The sequence below is a fragment of the Typopeltis vanoorti genome, chromosome 12, assembly GCF_054136105.1.
Source record: "Typopeltis vanoorti isolate ZY-2024b chromosome 12, IOZ_Tvanoo_1.0, whole genome shotgun sequence".
Classification (NCBI taxonomy): Eukaryota; Metazoa; Arthropoda; class Arachnida; order Uropygi; family Thelyphonidae; genus Typopeltis; species Typopeltis vanoorti.
This window is the reverse complement of record NC_143560.1, coordinates 91,521,846-91,540,084: the sequence shown is the minus strand read 5'-3', so window position 1 is coordinate 91,540,084 and position 18,239 is coordinate 91,521,846. Positions and strand designations below refer to the sequence as shown.

The 18,239-nt window shown below is 36.1% G+C and overlaps 1 long non-coding RNA gene across 1 annotated transcript in view; it reads right to left on the bottom strand.

Annotated features, from left to right (window-relative positions):
* Positions 1 to 1,730: 1,730 nt before the first annotated feature.
* Positions 1,731 to 18,239, bottom strand: part of LOC150101001 (uncharacterized) — a 70,534-nt gene continuing 54,025 nt past the window's right edge. The window contains exon 3 of the long non-coding RNA XR_016549124.1: positions 1,731 to 2,182. This is a non-coding gene — a long non-coding RNA (uncharacterized LOC150101001). The remainder of the gene's footprint in view (positions 2,183 to 18,239) is intronic.

Genomic DNA, 18,239 nt, shown 5'->3' with positions numbered 1-18,239 from the left:
TTTCCCCAATTTTTCTCAGAACTCTCGTGTCTGTGGCTTCCAGTCTCAATTAACTTTTTTAATTCTAACCCAGTCTCTAAGATCCATACGTTAAAGCTGGCTGGTTTGAATGCTGTCTTGTATATAACTAGTTTCGTGTTTTAATTAATTTCTCTCTAATTCCATATAAATTCATTCCATTGACCATACCATACCAGTTTTGCTGATTCTGATGTCTATTTCCATATTTAATTTCCACTTCACTAAAAATTGTGCCTAAATAGCTGAAACGTTTTACTTGTTCTACTCTCCATTTGGGATGTGGCTAATTTTTTTATGTTTGTTATGATCTTTTTATTGCTGATTTTCATGCCAAATTTGTTATATCGATTATTTAATTTAGGTAAAGAATCTTGTAGTTAACTTGTACCGGATTTATTTAAGAATATAACATCTAAAGAGCTGAAATTAACACCTGTAATTCTGATATCAGATTTAATGCTACCTTCCTTCATAATGTGATCTACATAGATGGTAACAGTGTGCACCCTTGTCTACATGCCTGGTTTACATCAAATCACTTTCCCATACCTCCTTCAATTTTAACTGCCAACTTGCAACTGAAATGCAGACTGTATTTCTGAATATAATGTCTCATTCACACCATATAATTGTAGCATTTTGAAGAGCCCCCCCCTCCTTCTTGGCGCCCTGTCATTTTCTAACTTTACAAATCTTAAATATAAATCCTTGTTATTCCCATAATTTCTCAACTATTTGTCTTAAAGTAAAAATCTGATCCTGACAATCCCTGTTTAGCCTCAGTACAAGAAAACAGTAATAGGTAGATAGATTTTATTATTATTAACAGCCTATTTTTCTAACCACTGCAGGGTGAAGGCCTCTCCCATTATAGGAGGTTTTGGGTCTACTACTCCCATGGCGACCTAGTCCATATTGGTAGAAGACAATCACAAACATCCATGCCTAAGCGGGATTTGAACCCGCAACCTCTTGGCTGGAAAGCGGATATGCCAACCAGGCCGACTTAGGAAAAAGATCAGGATGAGAAGATGTAAACCATAAAGAGATGCTATTAAGGAATATATCAAAGTTGTAATGCTCGCAGACAAAATATATTCAGTATAGCTTTCATAGCCTGATACAGTGAATAAAATCAAATATTCAAGAATTCGTTTTATGATACTTGTAGTTAATTTAAGACCAATTAATAATTCTTCCCTTGAAGGTTAACTAATTTTTCATTTAAACTTTTTTTATTTAGAAAAATGATGTCCAGAATACAATAGCAAATAAAAATTATATTAACTCTAAAAAAGAAAAAAAAGAATTTTCAAACATTCCTAATTAAAGAATGTTCAAATGTACTGAAAAACTCTGAGTATAAGTAAACTGTTCATTATAAAAATTATGATAAAAGAGTTTACACTCAGTCATAAGTTTCTGAGAATTAAGTATAACATTATTTTCATAATTCAGTTATCATAAATTAATAGTGCACTTCACTTTTACTGTTTTTGCAAGTGTTAATATTAATACTGATATGCAAAATAACAGTATATTGATGCAAAACTATTTTTGTATAATATTATGTATTGTATTATTTTTATAATGAAATACGTATTTGATTATAAAAAATGTTCATGTGGAATTTCTAAATAATAAGCATTTTGTTCATATAGTTACATATTTAAAAGTATAACAATAATGAAAAAATGAAATATCTGCAATCAACATAATTTAATTAGAATTGAAGTTGTCATAGTGCATTTAATTCATAAATTATTTACCAAAAATTACGATGTGGCTCAACTTGTAGTGTTTTTGTGATATGTCATGATAACCTTCATATTGCTACTCACTACCAGAACTGATTTTCTGATAACCCTTACAGTGTACTTCCATCCCACTCCACATTCCATCACCATCATCCTCATCCCATTCCGCCACTGTTGCACCACTATCCCCACATGTGGCATCTTCATCTCCAAAGTCAATAAGTAATCTCTCACTCTCCTGACTCTTTTTGCCTCTCGACAAAAGTGGAGATCTATTTTCCCTTGCACGTGGTGGCTGTGGTGACCATTTAGACTTAATTGGTGTTTTGGTGCCCTTGAGACTGGTACTACTTGTGAAAGAATCTTGCTCCCATTCATCTGTCATCCAGTCTGCTGAAGATCTTCTGTGAAAAAAAATAAACTAAGTAAATATTTAATTGAAACATCTCTCTTCAAGTCTTCAACTTAATTGGCATGCACTACATAAAATGAAGAAGACAAAAATAATTTTGGCCATCCTGTTCACACAGTGTTATTTAAATTTTCCCATTTATTTTATACAAAAATTTATTATTTCACTTTTAACATATCTGAAATATAAATGATTTTCCATTCTGTGATAGTTAAGAGCTTCACTGGATAGCACAATTTCTAATGGACTTTCCATGAAGTACTAATATGATAAAAAAAAAAAGCTTGGATACAAGTGTCTACAAATCACTATGATGTTCTTTAATTATTATGATGCGACATTGCAATCCATTCCACACAACCCACTGTCTCCATTACTTAATCTTCCATGGCTCTATCTGTGCACAAAGCCATCTATTTTTCCTCAATAATATTTTTTGTCTAAACTGCATGCATTTCCTAACCAATTTGTCTGTATGCAGGATAGAAAACCTTGAGTTTCCCAGAGAAAACACCCTGCAACCTCCATATGAGATTGGCTAACTCACCTTCAATTAAAAGAGTTACATAAAGATCCCTTCATCATGAATAGAATCAAAACTAAGGTCTTTTCCAATCAAGGTTCACAATGTCTCATCATTCTTCCAAAATTCTTCCAAAATCAGAAAACCATATCCTTATATTATATGAAGCAAGATATAATTACCAGATTAACATGGATGAGATTTTTCATAGAATATCTGCAGACGGAGAGAATGAGAGGCCATTCCTGGAAGCTGCATAAGGTAGGTGTAAGCAAGGGAGGTGAGGAGTTGATTTTTTGCACAAAGAGTGGTGGGTGATTGGATGCATTGCCTGAGAGTGTGGTGACTGATTGGATACATTGCCTGAGAGTGTGGTGAGTGAGATGCATTTAAGTCAAAATATGATGAGCTGTGCATGTGAGAGTAGGACTCTTGCAGTGAGTCTTTTGACTCCATGGATGGCTGTTGATAATGTGGAAAGTAGAAAGAATGATAATGATGATTATAAATGTCTAAGAGATTTTTCATAGAATATCTGGAGACAGGGAGAGAATGAGAGGCCATTTCTGGAAGCTGCATAAGGTAGGTGTAAGCAAGGGAGGTGAGGAGTTGATTTTTTGCATGGAGTGTGGTGGGTGATTGAATGCATTGCTTGAGAGTGCGGTGAGTGATTGGATACATTGCCTGAGAGTGCGGTGAGTGATTGTATACATTGCCTGAGAGTGTGGTGAGTGAGATGCAATTAAGTCAAAATATGATGAGCTGTGCATGTGAGAGTGGGACTCTTGCAATGAGTCTCTTGACTCCATAGATGGCTGTTGATAATGATAATAATAATAAGATATCTTGGTTGGTATAACTGTATGGAATAATGATGATGTATCTCTCATTCCAGAGGAAATGGAATGAGAGATACATCATTAGTGATGTGAAAAGTAGAAAGAATGATAGTGATGATTATAAATATTTAAGACAGAACATTTATGAATTTATCAAGCAAAATTTTCGTGGTAATTTTCAAATTAAAGCTGATTGGTTCTTTCAAGATTACACAGTGGTCAATATTCATTGTGCAGAATTTATGGAGACAAAAACATGCATGTTAGAGCAAAATAAAACATGTTTGCAATAAAAACAGCATAATTATTAAAATAACTGCCAAAACAATACTATCCATGATGTGCAAAAGGGAGCTTGAAGAGCTCCTTTTTGCATTACAGGAATAATTATGAATATTCATGTTCATATATATGAACATGAATTCTTAAAAAAATATGAATACACGCCCATATATATACAGGTAACCCTTGTTGAACGCAGTACTTATACAACACGGTTCTGATAAAAACACGGTCTACAAATTGTAGTAACCCTTTATCTTTTCATATGTTTTTCACCGTGCGACTTAAAAATCAAATTTTATCTTTGTTAAATTTGTGTCTGCCTGTATCTGTATTCCACATGTAATTATAAGTAGTGAATTTATATTAGGGGAAATACCCTTTAGCACACATGTACCTCAATTGTTTACTGTATAAAATGTTTATTGTTGAAAATTGCCCTCGTTTCTGCCAGGAAAGTGTGTTAAAAATCATAAGTGTGTTCATCTCAAGCTGAGCACTTTATTTTCTGGTGAGTTACATACAATACGTAATGCTTGCTTTTTTGTGTAAAAAATTATTTTTATAGTAATGGCCACAAACTGCAACGAAAGGGAAAACCAACATTGAAAACAAAATTAATAATTAATTTCTCTCGAAGAAAAATATTCAAAATCTTGGAGATCGGTTGAAAAATGGAGAAAAACCAGGAGTTTTTGCAGAGACTTTGAATTTAAATGAATCAAGAATTCGAACAATCAAACAAAATGAACATAAAATCCGAGAAAGTGTTTATTGCTGGGTCAACGATAAGTGCAAGGCGCATTGCTCGTGTACACGATATTCTAATGGAAAAATGGAGAAATCACTAATGATTTCGATAGAAGATTGCACCTCAAAAGAAAATTCCTATGGATGGAAATCTTATTAAACAAAAAACTCTCAAAGTTTATAAACATTTACAGTGCAGATTCATCCACAGATTAACCAGATTCATCCAGATTCCAATATAACCAGATTCATCCACATTGAACACCTGGTCTGTGTTCAATGTGGATGAATCTGGTTATATTGGAAGTTCCAAAGATAGAATTACTCTACTGTTTTGTAGTAATGCATCAGGTGATTACATGACAAAACCAGTGTTTATTAACCAATCCTGAAATCCTCGTGCTATGAAAGATTAAAATATGTACTATTTTATTTTGCCTAAAACATTTATGCATTATGTGCAATGAAGTTTAAGTACAATTTGTAATTTTTATACTTTTATACTATGTGTTTGTTTCATAGTTTATATGTTTTCTTAACTTACATGAATTACCAGAATTAAATAAAAATATTTTTTTTGTTGGATATGTCATTGTTTATATAATTTAAAAAAAAAAAACGATTTTGGAACATAACCCTACTTTTTCTATGTGATCTGAGACTCGCATAACGCGACATTTCAGCGGAACCTAACATCCTCGTTATACGAGGGTTTACCTGTATATATATATAACAATTACTAGTGTGAGGGGATTTTAATGAGAATGCTCCTTAAAACTGGGATGATTTAAGGCAATTATTCTTATATAGGTTTGGTTGATGAATAACAGCCACACAGTTTATATATATAAACTGTATGACTCTTATTAGTTTAGTAGAAATATATAAACTGTATGACTCTTATTAGTAGAAAACGAAATAGAATTTATGTAAGAGTGTTGTGTATGGACACCATTTGTAGGAAACTGTATGGAGAGGGGGGGGGTAAGATTAAATCTAATTAAGCATATATACGTTCACAATTTTCCTGTCTGACCATAACATGAAAGAAATGATAGATTCCTGGATGGAATAGGAACAATTTCTTCCTGATCCAAGAGTCCACTAAACAACTGAAGCTTAAATAAAAGCTATTTTCTTTTATACACATTATATAAAGAAATCTATGAAGCTCTGATTCATCAACCAAAACACCTGAGAAGCAAAAAAAGCAGGTGTTCTGAGATAACAATCCAGACCATATGAATAAACAGAGAAACAAGGTAAGGAGAAGGTTTTGTAGGGAGATTCTGATCAGAGGGGTACTTAATGAAAGAGTAATAAAATCTTGTTTCCCTGATGCAAAAATTAATATCAGCGATGCTATTGGGATTATATGAAATATATATAATGTATATATATTTCAATAAATAAGAGTATGTAATTATAATAAAATAAAAATTTTCTTTAAAAGTTACATTTACCTTCAGAACTGCCAAAGAAGTATCAAAAACAATATAAATATAAACAAAACACAATATGAAACTGTGAACAAACAATTTCCTCATTTGGATTTTATGCACAATACTGAACAAAATATTTCTCATCTTCCATATTATGATAAAAATAAATTACATTTTGAAGTTGCTTAAATTATTCATAATCCAAAGTTTCCACCTCTGAATATTTGCAGAAATTAAACCTTAATAAATGTGATCTTCAAAAATAAAAATCTTATTATTACCAAAGTGATAAAGGCAGTATTGTTGTTATATCAATCTCTTCTAAATATAAATGGAAAATGGACTTTTTACTTCGAGATCCAACAAGAGCCAGATGGCATTTATTCTGAAAAAGAATTAATGTCTTAATGTTTATAGTTTCTTCATGTCTTTACTATTATTATTATTATTATTATCATCCAGGCCTCCATGGAGTCAAAAGACTCATCGAGGAGAGGTCCCCCCCCCTAAGAAACACAAAGTCTATCATACCACTCCTTAAACTCATTGATTGTTCTCGCTCTCACCACTCCATCAGGCAATGCATTCCATGTTTCACCACCCTCCATGCAAAGAAACCACTCTTCACCCTGTTGCTCACGGTTTCCTTTCATAACTTCCAGGAATGGCCTCTTGTCATCACTCCTTCCCGCTGTTCAACCAAGCAAAAGAACTCCCCAGTGTCAACCCTGTAACCACCTTTCAACAGTTTAAAAGTCTGAATCATAGAATCATATCACCTCTCCTTCTTCTATTCACCAAACTCTGCAGTCCACATTCCCTCAGTCAGTCCTCATAAGTACAGTCCTGAAACCATCTTTGTTATTCACCTTTGTACCCTTTCCACAGTTAATTTATCCCCTTCAAATCCTGGGGACCAAATCTGAGAACAATAGTCTAAGTGTGGTCTGATCAGAGTCTTACAATGGAATGATAACCCTTTTATCTCTGCAGGTCAGTGTCCTTATCATTATTGCAGCAATCCTCTGTGTTACCTTCGCCACCTTTGCAATATGTCAACTAAATTTCAGGTTTCTATCAATCATCAACCGCAGATCTCTTGTATCCCATACTTCTTCCAGTATAACTCCTCTCATAGAGTATGCAGCATCCCATCATTTAGATCAGCCATGCCCTCCCCCCCACAAAGTTGTGATCTCTCTAGCTGAACAAACTAAACTCCTTATTGGATAACGTATTTTCACTTGATTCCAATACATTTGAAAAACTTAAAAATCATCATGCATGGCCACCTAGAATTCATGGACTTCCTAAGTTGCAGAAACCAGAATATCCTCTATGTCCCATTGTAGACATTACAGGAGAAGCATCCACACAAAATTTTGAAGTTTCTTTCAAATCTCCTCTCTCCCTTAACTGGCCAGTCTTTCTGTTATATTAAAAATATCAATAACTTTATATAAAAAAATCAAGGCTTTGAAACTTCATTCCATAGATTTACTAGTAGTTTCAATACAACTTCACTTTTTTCTAATGTTCCTCCAGATAACCCTAGAATTTTGATCATCAAAATTTCCATTGGATATGATAGAACTTTTTAAGTTTGTCATGAATACTGGATATTTTAGTTGGAATGAAAATCTTTATCAACAAATTGAAAGGACAGCAATGGGATCTCCAATTTCTCCTCTTCTTGTAAATTTCCACTTGCAACAAATTGAAGAAAAAATGTCCGCTTTTTAATCCAAAACATTTCCTGTGTCTTCGTCATATGGATGATGTTTCTGCTACCTAAATTTAAAAATCACATTAACAACTAGAAATCTTCTTACAAAAAAATCAATAATCTTCACCACAGAATCAAATTTACTATGAAACTTGAGTCAAATGGGACTATATTCTTCGTAAATATCAGTAACTTTATATATTAGCCTTATATTTAAAACTTTATATATTAGCTTTATATATTAGCCTTATAAAAAATTGGAATTAGATGGTCCCTTATTAACATCTGTCTATTGTAAACATTCCTTCTCAGGTCCATATAATCTATCACACATTTGCTCACCATTTCACAGAAGTATGGTATTATTACTTGTGGTGTTCGCACGGTTAGCCTAGTGGCTGTGCACTTCGCAACTATATGACTGGGAAAGGAGTGTCCCAGGTTCGATTCCCGTCGAAGACATGAAGAATTTGAGGATCTTCCTCAGCCATAGCCACAGCCATAGTCTGTATATTGTACTCCTATACAATATAGGAGTACACCAGTTCAGCAATTCTATAGTAGATGTATATGTAAGTTCGGTTCACTTAAAACCTTGATATTTCAGGTCTACCTACTCACTGATGAGACCTCAAAAAAGGTTGAAACCGGTCTGGGTAGTAACCTCTTCTCATAATGTAAAACAGTATATATACATCTCTTAGGAGCTGTGTTTTACATTATGAGAGAATATTAAGGGTAGTGACAGAGCTTGCTCCACCTTTGAATGGAGTTGCACTGGTGTTGTACTACCCAAGTGATTACTTACACTTGGGCTCGCCGATAGTTTTTTCGGCATGAAACTCTATGGATTCGATGGATTTCGATCTGAGTTTCATACCCGGCTATAAAATAAAACGGGATTTACCATCTCCCTTTAACTTGGATTACTTGAATGTTGAAAAACACTAACAAGTAAAGATAGGGAGGTTATTATCCCTCTTATAAGGCTATGATTTGCCCACATCATGACTACCACACACAGATTTGGTCACCTGTAATTTTAGGGGGACAGGGAGGTAGTGGAGAGGATTCAGAGATCAGTGGTCAAGCTGGTGACAGGTCTATGGAATGCTCCATATGAGGATAGGTTGAAGTGTGTGGGTTACAAAGTTTAGTGGATAGGTGGAAAAAGGGGAGAAATGATAGAAACTGATAAGATATTAAATGGGTTTTATAAAATTGATGCAATGAAAAATTTTCAATATATGGCAAATAGAGAAGGATGTAGAAGTTATGTGAAGAGTGTGGTTAATAAGAGGGTGCGGACTAGATTTTTTGCATGGAGAATGGTAAATGAGTGGAATAGATTGCCAGAATCAGTTGCAAGTGCTCAAACAGTGAATGAATTTCAGGAAAGGTATGATGAGTTTTGTATAAAAGTTAGTGCAAGTCTCCCATAATGAGTCTCTGGATTCCATGGAGATGCTGTATAATAATAATATCATAATATTTTATATAAATGCCTCCTTTCAAGAGGTTATATCATCTGTACTTCATCTGAACCACTTCAGAAAGAAATTTCTACAATCAAGGAAATAACTATTCTGAATGGTTAAAACTCAAAACAACAGAGGAAATTTCAACTGTATTTCCCCAAAACTCTACCAGAAGAGATGACTCACACAGAATCTCAATCTCTTGCAATGAAGATATTTCAGAGCATATCGCTCATATCTTAAAGAAGCTCAATATCTCTACCATATTCAAACCTATTAATGCAGTCAATCCTATGATACCATTCCAAAAGATAAATTCAAAATATACTGCTACCCGGAGTGTATTCAGTTCCATGCAACTTCCAGATATTCTATTTTGTGTCAACAGATCAACCTGTTTCTAAAATGCATCTCTGAGCATCACTCCTATATTGCCAATAAGAAATGTAAGAAATCTGGTTTAGTAGAACATGGAATTATTAATACTAGCCACAAGATCCTCTGGGATGATACTAAATTATTACACTGATATTCCTGTAAATATGAATGTCTTTTTAAAGAATTCTGAAGTTCTTCTACACCACCCTAATTTCAACCTGAATGACTGTCCATACAAAAACTCTGAGAAATTATTATCCAGAACTATACCTCTTAATATTATATAATTAATGGGTTTTTTTTTTCATTCACATGCACACACCTTTCATTTGATCATAATAATATTGTTTTTTAACCTAGCTGTCACACAACTGCATACAAGGAAAGATTCTAGTCTTCCATATACCTTCATTGTTGATGGATTTCTGAATTTCCCACTGTAATATACTACACTGTATATGGTCCACAATATGTGTACAAAAATATCTGCACTATAATTAATCAATTAAATGTTTAATTTAAATGAAATTTAATCAAAGTCAAAAGAGAGTTCAATTTGGTCGGCTAAATCCCAAATTGCCAGCCCATCCTCATTTGTTCAGTCCCCAATAGATATATGTACTGAAGGGCTGCACTACATGAAGAGGAGGATTGGAAATTAAGAGTCCAGTCAGTTCTCTGCATTCCTGAAAGGAGATGTGGAGGTCTCCTCCTAGTTATCTGGCTTTAACCCTTAAGCAATCCTTAAGGATCTTCTAAGGAAGAATTTTCCAAGTCATTAGAACAGGCAGTTGACATAAAGAAAACGGAAAAAGTCATCCTTGTTGGAAACCTAAACTGCAGAGTAGGAAATGAATCCCATCAGGCATATAGGAATATTCCGGGAAAATTTGGAGAAAAAGGATAAAGCTAATAATAATGGGAAGTATTTGCTAGATTGTGGAAGGGAAGCTTGGTGAAGAACAAGCTGGATTCAGGCCAAATAGAGGTTGTTAGGATCAGATTTTCACTTTACGACAAATTGTTGAGAAATCATGGGAATATGACAAAGATCTGTATTTAAGTTTTGTAGATCTGGAAAAGGCATATGACAAGGTGCCAAGAGAAAAGCTATTCAAAATGCTACATTTATATGGTCATTGGGCATTATATCAAGCAATACTTAGTCTTTATTTGAGTTGTAAGTCAGCAGTTAGAATTGAAGGACGTACAGGAAGATTATATGGATCGCATTATGAAGGAAAGTGGTCTTAAACCTGATATAAAAATTGGAGATATTAATTTCAGCTCTTTGCTTTATGCAGATGATGTTATACTTTTAAATAAATCCAATACAAGTCTGCAAGATTCCCCGACTAAATTGAATAAATGTTGTAATAAATTTGGTGTGAAAATCAACAATAACAAAACAAAGACAATGAAAATAGAGAGAAACATTGAAAATATCAACTGCATCGTGAATGGAGAACCTATAGAACAGGCATTCCCAACCCTATGACCGCGGGCACCATGGTGCCCGTTGATCAATTTGTGTGTGTCCGCCGCTGTTCAACCGTGTGCTGTATAATTTTAAATAATCACATGCACGTCATGCAACAATTCATGGCATGCTATATAACGCATGCATTAATGACACATGACGATTATTAAACGCATACAATGTAAAGTAGATGCGCATTTGAAGTTGCATTCATTTAACAAGAGAATTCAAAAAATTTGCTTGAAAAAATAGATGGTGCCCGTCGCCCTACCGGTACTTTAGAATGTGCTCTAGGAAACAAAAAGGTTGAGAACCCCTGCTATAGAACAAGAAAAACATTTCAGCTACTTAGGCATAATTTTTAGTGAAGATGGTAAATTAAATATGGAAATAGACAATAGAATCAACAAAGTGGGTATAGGAGGAAGTCAACTGAATAAATTTATATAGAATAAGAAAGAAATTAGTCAAAACACTAAATTAGCTGTATACAAGACAGTGTTCAAACCAATTTTAACTTATGGATCTGAAAGCTGGGTCAGAAGTAAAACACTTGACCAAAGACTAGAGACCGAAGATATGAGAGTCCTGAGAAAGATTAGGGGCATGAACAAATTATTGATTATTATTACCCCAAGACCCCCATGGAGTCAAAGACTCATCTGGAGGACATTTTACATACACACACAACTCATCATACAGTGCTTTAAACACCAATTCTCAGGCAAGGCATTCACAACTCTGCATGGAAAAAACCTGCTTCTCACTCCCCTACTCACACCCTCTTTATACAGTTTCCAGGGATGACCCCTGGTTCTTCCCTGATCTCCCACTATTTTCTGTAGAACCTCTCCAGCATTGATGCTATATCAACCCCTTACTAACTCATATCTCCTCTCTTCCTCCTGTCCACCAGACTCTGCAAATTGCATCTTCTCAATCTTTACTCATATTCGACATTCCAGAGGTTAGAAACTACCTTAGTCAGTTGCCTCTGGACCTTTTCCAACATCTCTTCATACTTCTGAAAACCAGGTGACCAAATCTGGGCACAATAGTCCATGTGTGGCCTGATCAAAGCCTTATACAATGGAACAAAAATCTACCTATTTCTAGAAGTCAGTGTCCTCTGCATCATTCCCAGAAGAATTTGTGTTGTCTTCACATTTTCGCTATGTGTCCTAAATTTCAGATCCTTATCCACTATCTCCCCCAGATCGCTTATTTCCTCCACCTCTGACAATATATCCTCACCAAGCATAAATTCTGCATTCCATCTTTATTTCCCAAATTTTAAAACCAACATTTCGCAACATTGAACTCACGTCCCCATTCCCGTACCCAATCACTCAATTTATTCAAATCTTCTTGTAAGGCCATAACATCTTCTCTACTCTTCATGCTTCGTCTCAACTTTGCATCATCTGTAAACAACTAAATATCTGCATCCAAATCTTCACCAATATCATTAATATACAAGTTAGACAGTAATGGCCCTAAAACAGACCCCTGAGGCACAACACTAGTGACTTTCCTTTTCCTGGATATTGCTCCCCATACACAACTTGTTAATACTTATCAGATAGCCAGTTCCAATCCAATGTACTAATCTAATATCCAACCCCATCCACTTTACTTTCACTATCATCTTATCACGCAGTAATCTATCAAAAGCCTTTGTGAAATCTAAGTATATTACTGTATATCCTTCTCCTCTCTCGAAGAAAGCAGTCGCCTTATTGTAATAAGTAAGTAGATTACTAAAACATGACCTCCCTTTAGCAAATCCACGCTGTCCATCAAAGATAATATCATTGTTGTCAACCCAATTCTGGATCCTAATTCTCACAAGCTTCTCCAACAACTTAACAACTTAAAAAAAAAATATGTAAGACCTGCATCAACTCCCTGGCACATTCCTTTAGAATATGTGGTGATATATTATCAAGTCCCACAGCCTTATTAACATCTAGTTTGTTCAACTCCCATACACCTCTTGCTCACTTATAGTCAGTCTCTTCTTTCCAGTCTTCAACTGCTCTCAATCTCAACATGAAGTCACATTCATGAGATTGAAAGACCTTTATATGAACTGCTCATTAAGTATCTCCACCACATCTTCCGCAACAGCTGTCTTTATACCATTTTCTCCAATCAATGTCATCCTTCCATAATCATTCTTTCTTTTGCTGGCTACATATCGAAAGAACTCCTTAGGATTCTTTTTGGCTTCATTCGCTAACTGCTGTTCATACCTCACTTTAGCTACCCTCACCCACCTTGCCTGGTCTTTGTAATCCTCATGGAATTGGTTATTTCCACTTCTCTTATGTTGCCTCTATAATTCCCTTTTTCTTTGTATCACATGCTTACTCTCTTTATTCATCTATTTCACACCTTATTTACCTTATTTAACCTTTTCACCCTTTTTGGAATACATTTAGACATTGCATCTACTAAACAGTTTTTGAAAATCCCCCAAGCTGCATTGATCTCTTTTCCAGTTAATTCCTCATTCCATGCTACATCCACAAGCTGTCTCCTGAGCTCTTCACAATCACCCTCCCTTGTAGTTCCACATATTCAGCAACAAATGATTTGAAAGAAGACAAAATGGAAATGATAGAGGATGTGAGGGAATTACTTGAGGTAGCAAAAGAGAAGAGTGAGAGAGTTAGGTTGATGAGTATTTTACCACAGTATGACAGTGAAGTGTTTAGAAGGAGGGCCATAATTGCCAATGACTTTATGCGCGGGTTATGCAGGGAGAGTGGTGTGGAATTTGTGGATGTGCGGAGTGAGTTCGATGGGCCAAAGGATTTATATAAGATGGATGGGTTACATTTGAATGGAGTTGGTGTACGGAGACTTGAAAAAGTGTTGATGAATGAAGTGGAAGTGGATGTACAGACTCAGGGAAACTAGATTTATTAAAGTGGGGGGGGGGAGTAGATATGCAGACTTTAGGGAGGCAGTTAAGTGTATGAATGAGTATAATATGCCCGAGCGAGTACGAAGGACAACAAATCAGAATGGGATAGTTAGTATAAGGCATCAAAGTAGGGGTGGGACTAATGGGCTTCTGCTATTCATGTACACTAATACCAGGAGTATTAGGAACAAGAAGGAAGAGTTTTTGGCCTTGGTTGGCACTTCCAGGCCACAGGTTGTTGGTATTAGTGAAACATGGCTGACAGAAGATGATAAAGCTAGTGGGATTGAATGCGACAGGTATAGCGTGTTCAGATGTGACAGGGTGAATAAAAAGGGGGGGAGGAGTGTTATTGATAATAGCTGATGAGTTGCAACCAAGGAGTATAGAAGTTAAACTGCAGGATAGAGAAAAGAGCACATTTGAGGCTGTTTAGTGTGAGATAGAATCTAGCAGAACAAAATATACAATTGGGTGTATATACCAGGTGATGGAATAGATGGTGAGGATAGTATGCATAGGCAAATAGAAGAAATGAGTGGAAGGAGGGTAATTATTATGGGTGATTTCAATTATGGTAACATTGACTAGAAAGAGGAAATTGCATGTGGGAGGAAGGAATTGGATTTTATGCGGTTATTAAGGAACAACTATCTGCAGCAGCATGTAGTGGAAAATACCAGGGGGCAGAGAGTGCTTGACCTAGTAATTGCAACTGAGAATGTGGCTGTAACGAACATGACCATGTTGCCACCAATTGGTGAGAGTGACCATAAGGTCATGACTTGGGAGGTGGCTAAAGGAGTGGAATTTACAATTAAGACAGGGTACATGTGGAATTACTGGGCTGGTAAGTATGACAAGCTTAGGTGCGTGCTTGGCTCAAAGTGTTTGCAGGAGGCAATGGTTACCAAGAGTCCGAATAATAAATCAAGTAGGGGTTAAATGAATGAATAACACTATTAAGCTTGAGCTGCAAAAAAAGAAACAATTGTGGAGGGAATTTAAGGAGAAAGGTGACCAGCAGGTGCAGGAACAGTATAAAGCTCAGGCCAGGATGGTAACAAGAGCAAAAGCGGATTACGAAAGAGAAAAGCAAAAGCGGATTACGAAAGAAAATTGGCCTTTCAGGCTAAAGAGAATCCCAAACAGTTTTTTCAATATGTTGCAAGTAAAAGGAAAAATGTTCATGGCAGAATGATCTTAAAAAATGCTGAGGGTAGGGAGGTAACCAAACCAGTTGATATAGTGGAATTACTGAGCGAGCACTTTGCAAGGGTATCCAGGTGGTGACATTGCAGGAATGGAAGAACCAACAGCTTATACTGGAATTGTGATGAATGAAGTAGAGGTAACTAGTCCATTACAGAACCTCAATGTCAATACATCTGTGGGATTGGATGGTATACCAGCTCATGTCGTACGTGAAGCAGCTAAAGAATTGTCAGTACCCTTGACCATTTTGTTTAATTTGAGCCTCAGGTCTGGGTCAGTCCCAAGGGGATGGAAAGAGGGGAAAATAGTTCCGCTGCATAAAGGTGGTTCCAAGGCTGCTGTTGAAAATTACCGGCCAATCAGCATAACAGGAATCATTATCAAGGTCTTGGAGAAAATAGTCAAGAGGAAAATACAAGATTGGATGGAAGAAAATGGGATACTGTATCGGGGACAGCATGGTTTTGTGAAGGGTAGGTCATGCCTCAGTAACTAGCTCACGTATTATAACACAGTGACGGCTGAACTGGATAAGGGTAATGGGTTTACAGTGATTCTACTAGACCTTGCTAAGGCCTTTGACAGGATACCACATGGAATTCTAATCAGTAAAATGCAGCATATGGGGATGGATATAGGGTTGGTGAGATGGATAGGAGGGTGGTTGATGGAGAGATATCAGAGAGTGGTTTATTCAGGAGTAGAGTCCACAAGACAGCCTGTGACTAGTGGTGTGCCACAAGGATCTGTTCTTGGACCACTGCTGTTTAATTTGTTCATTAATGATATAGGAAAGGATCTGAGAGGAAGAGTTCATTTGTTTGTGGATGATGCAAAGTTGGGTAGGGCAATAGTGAATGCATATGATGTCAAAATTTTGCAAGAAGATTTGCATAGATTGGAGGTCTGGGCTAAGGAGAATGGATGTCAATTTAATGTGGCGAAATGTAAGGTTATGCATTTTGGGATGAAAAGATTAGCAGCAGATTACTACACTGGTGGAACTGTACTCCAGGAAATTGATGAGGCACGAGATTTAGGAGTGTTGGTGGATAAGGAGTTGAAGTTTAGGGGGTACATTGCAAAAAAGTGGCCAAATCAGCTCATCAAATCACTTGGTTTGCTGAAGAATACGTTGACAAGCAGACACAAACAAGTAATTGTTCCTCTGTATTGGGCCTTGATAAGACCCCCATCTAGACTACTGTGCCCAGATATGGGCACCAGGGTTTCTTCTTGATGGGGAGGAGGTGGAGAGGATCCAGAGACGAGTGACCAAGATGATAGCAAGTCTGTGGAATGAACCTTATGAGAACAGGTTGAAGATTTGTGGGTTGCAAAAATTGGTCGATAGGCAGAGGAGGGGAGATATGATTGAGACATTCAAATTACTGAAGGGTTTCTATAAAATTAATTCAGAAGATATTTTTGAGAAAAGGGATGGTTGTGGGAGGACTAGGGGACATCCATGGAAACTGGGCAAAAGTGTGGTTAGTAAAGGTGTTAGAGCTGGGTTCTTTACTTTTAGAGTGGTGAATGAGTGGAATGGGCTGCCAGAGTCTGTGGTGGATGCTGTGACAGTGAATGAGTTTAAGGCGAGGTATGATAGATACTGTATGAATGTCGAATAGTTGTGATGAATATGATTTGGGGCCTCCCTCGATGAGTCTAATGACTCCCTGGAGTTGCCCGTAATAATAATAATAATAATAATAATATACCCTTTTCTCGCAGAGGTCCTCATGCTGCTGGCAACCACCCAGGTAATCACCTCATGGTCACTCTCACCAATTGGTGGGTGATTTGACACCTCATTTATAATTACATCCTCTGATGAGATGACAAAATCCAAGACCCTCAATCCTCGCATGCCCTCTGTTACATATTGTCTGAGGTTATCCTTCAAAAACTCAAGAAACTCATTTTCTTTACTTCCAGTTGCTATCTCATCATCCCAGTCTATATTGCCATAATTAAAATCACCCATGATGATCACTCATTTCTTATTTGCTTGGCTAATTTGATCATACATTTCGTTATCACTGCCATCCACAGATGGAATCAATGGCAATATCATATTAAAAACAAGGATATTAAGAGAGAACTTGACATTGCTAGCATCCAGGAATATGTTAGCAGAGCTAATCTCAGGTGGTATGGTAACTTAAACGGAATGGGAGAAGAAAGATTAGCAAAACAAGTGTTCTCTGCCAGGTTGGCAGGAAGAAGACCCAGAGGGAGACCAAGATATAGGTGGATTGATATGGTAAAAAGTGTCTTAGAAGATAGAAATATAAAATTTGATAATGTTGGGGTCTTGACAGGTAACAGATTGATTTGGAGGAAAATTGTAAATAGGAAGTTAGTAATGATGTAAATTTTCCATGTAGTACTACCATATCCTGTATGCCCTTGAGGGTACATATCAAGAATTTGATGACGATGATGATCTATTTGCTGGATATCTGCTCATGACACAGACTAGCCATTACTAACACCATGTTCTAACAAAAAGATGCGCACAAGTTCACGTGGAAGAAGACACAAAAAATAAGAAAAGGATCATTGACGATGTCATTGTTGATGGTGATATCTTCATGCTGGTTCAAGATACAAGACAGTACAGAGGATTTGAAGTTGGAAGTGACCATTTCTTAGTGCTAAGCAGGATAAAAATGGATATTACATTGAAAAGAATAGTATGTAAGAAAGTTATAAAAAATAGCATTGAACAGCTTTTACAGGTAAACTGTAGACTTGACTATACAAACGTCATTGAAGAAAATTTGAAGCAGTTTGAAAAATGAACCAAACCTTGGAGTCTCCGTGGAAAACTCTGAAAAAGATATTAATTGATTCAGCTAGGAATGTATGTGGTGAAGTTGTCTATAAGAATAGAAAAATAAAAACTTTTTATTTATGCATTACTGCATGGTGGACACAAGAAGTTAAAGAAGCAATTCTGGAAAATGTTGGATCCTACTTCTTGTCAATCTTTACTTTG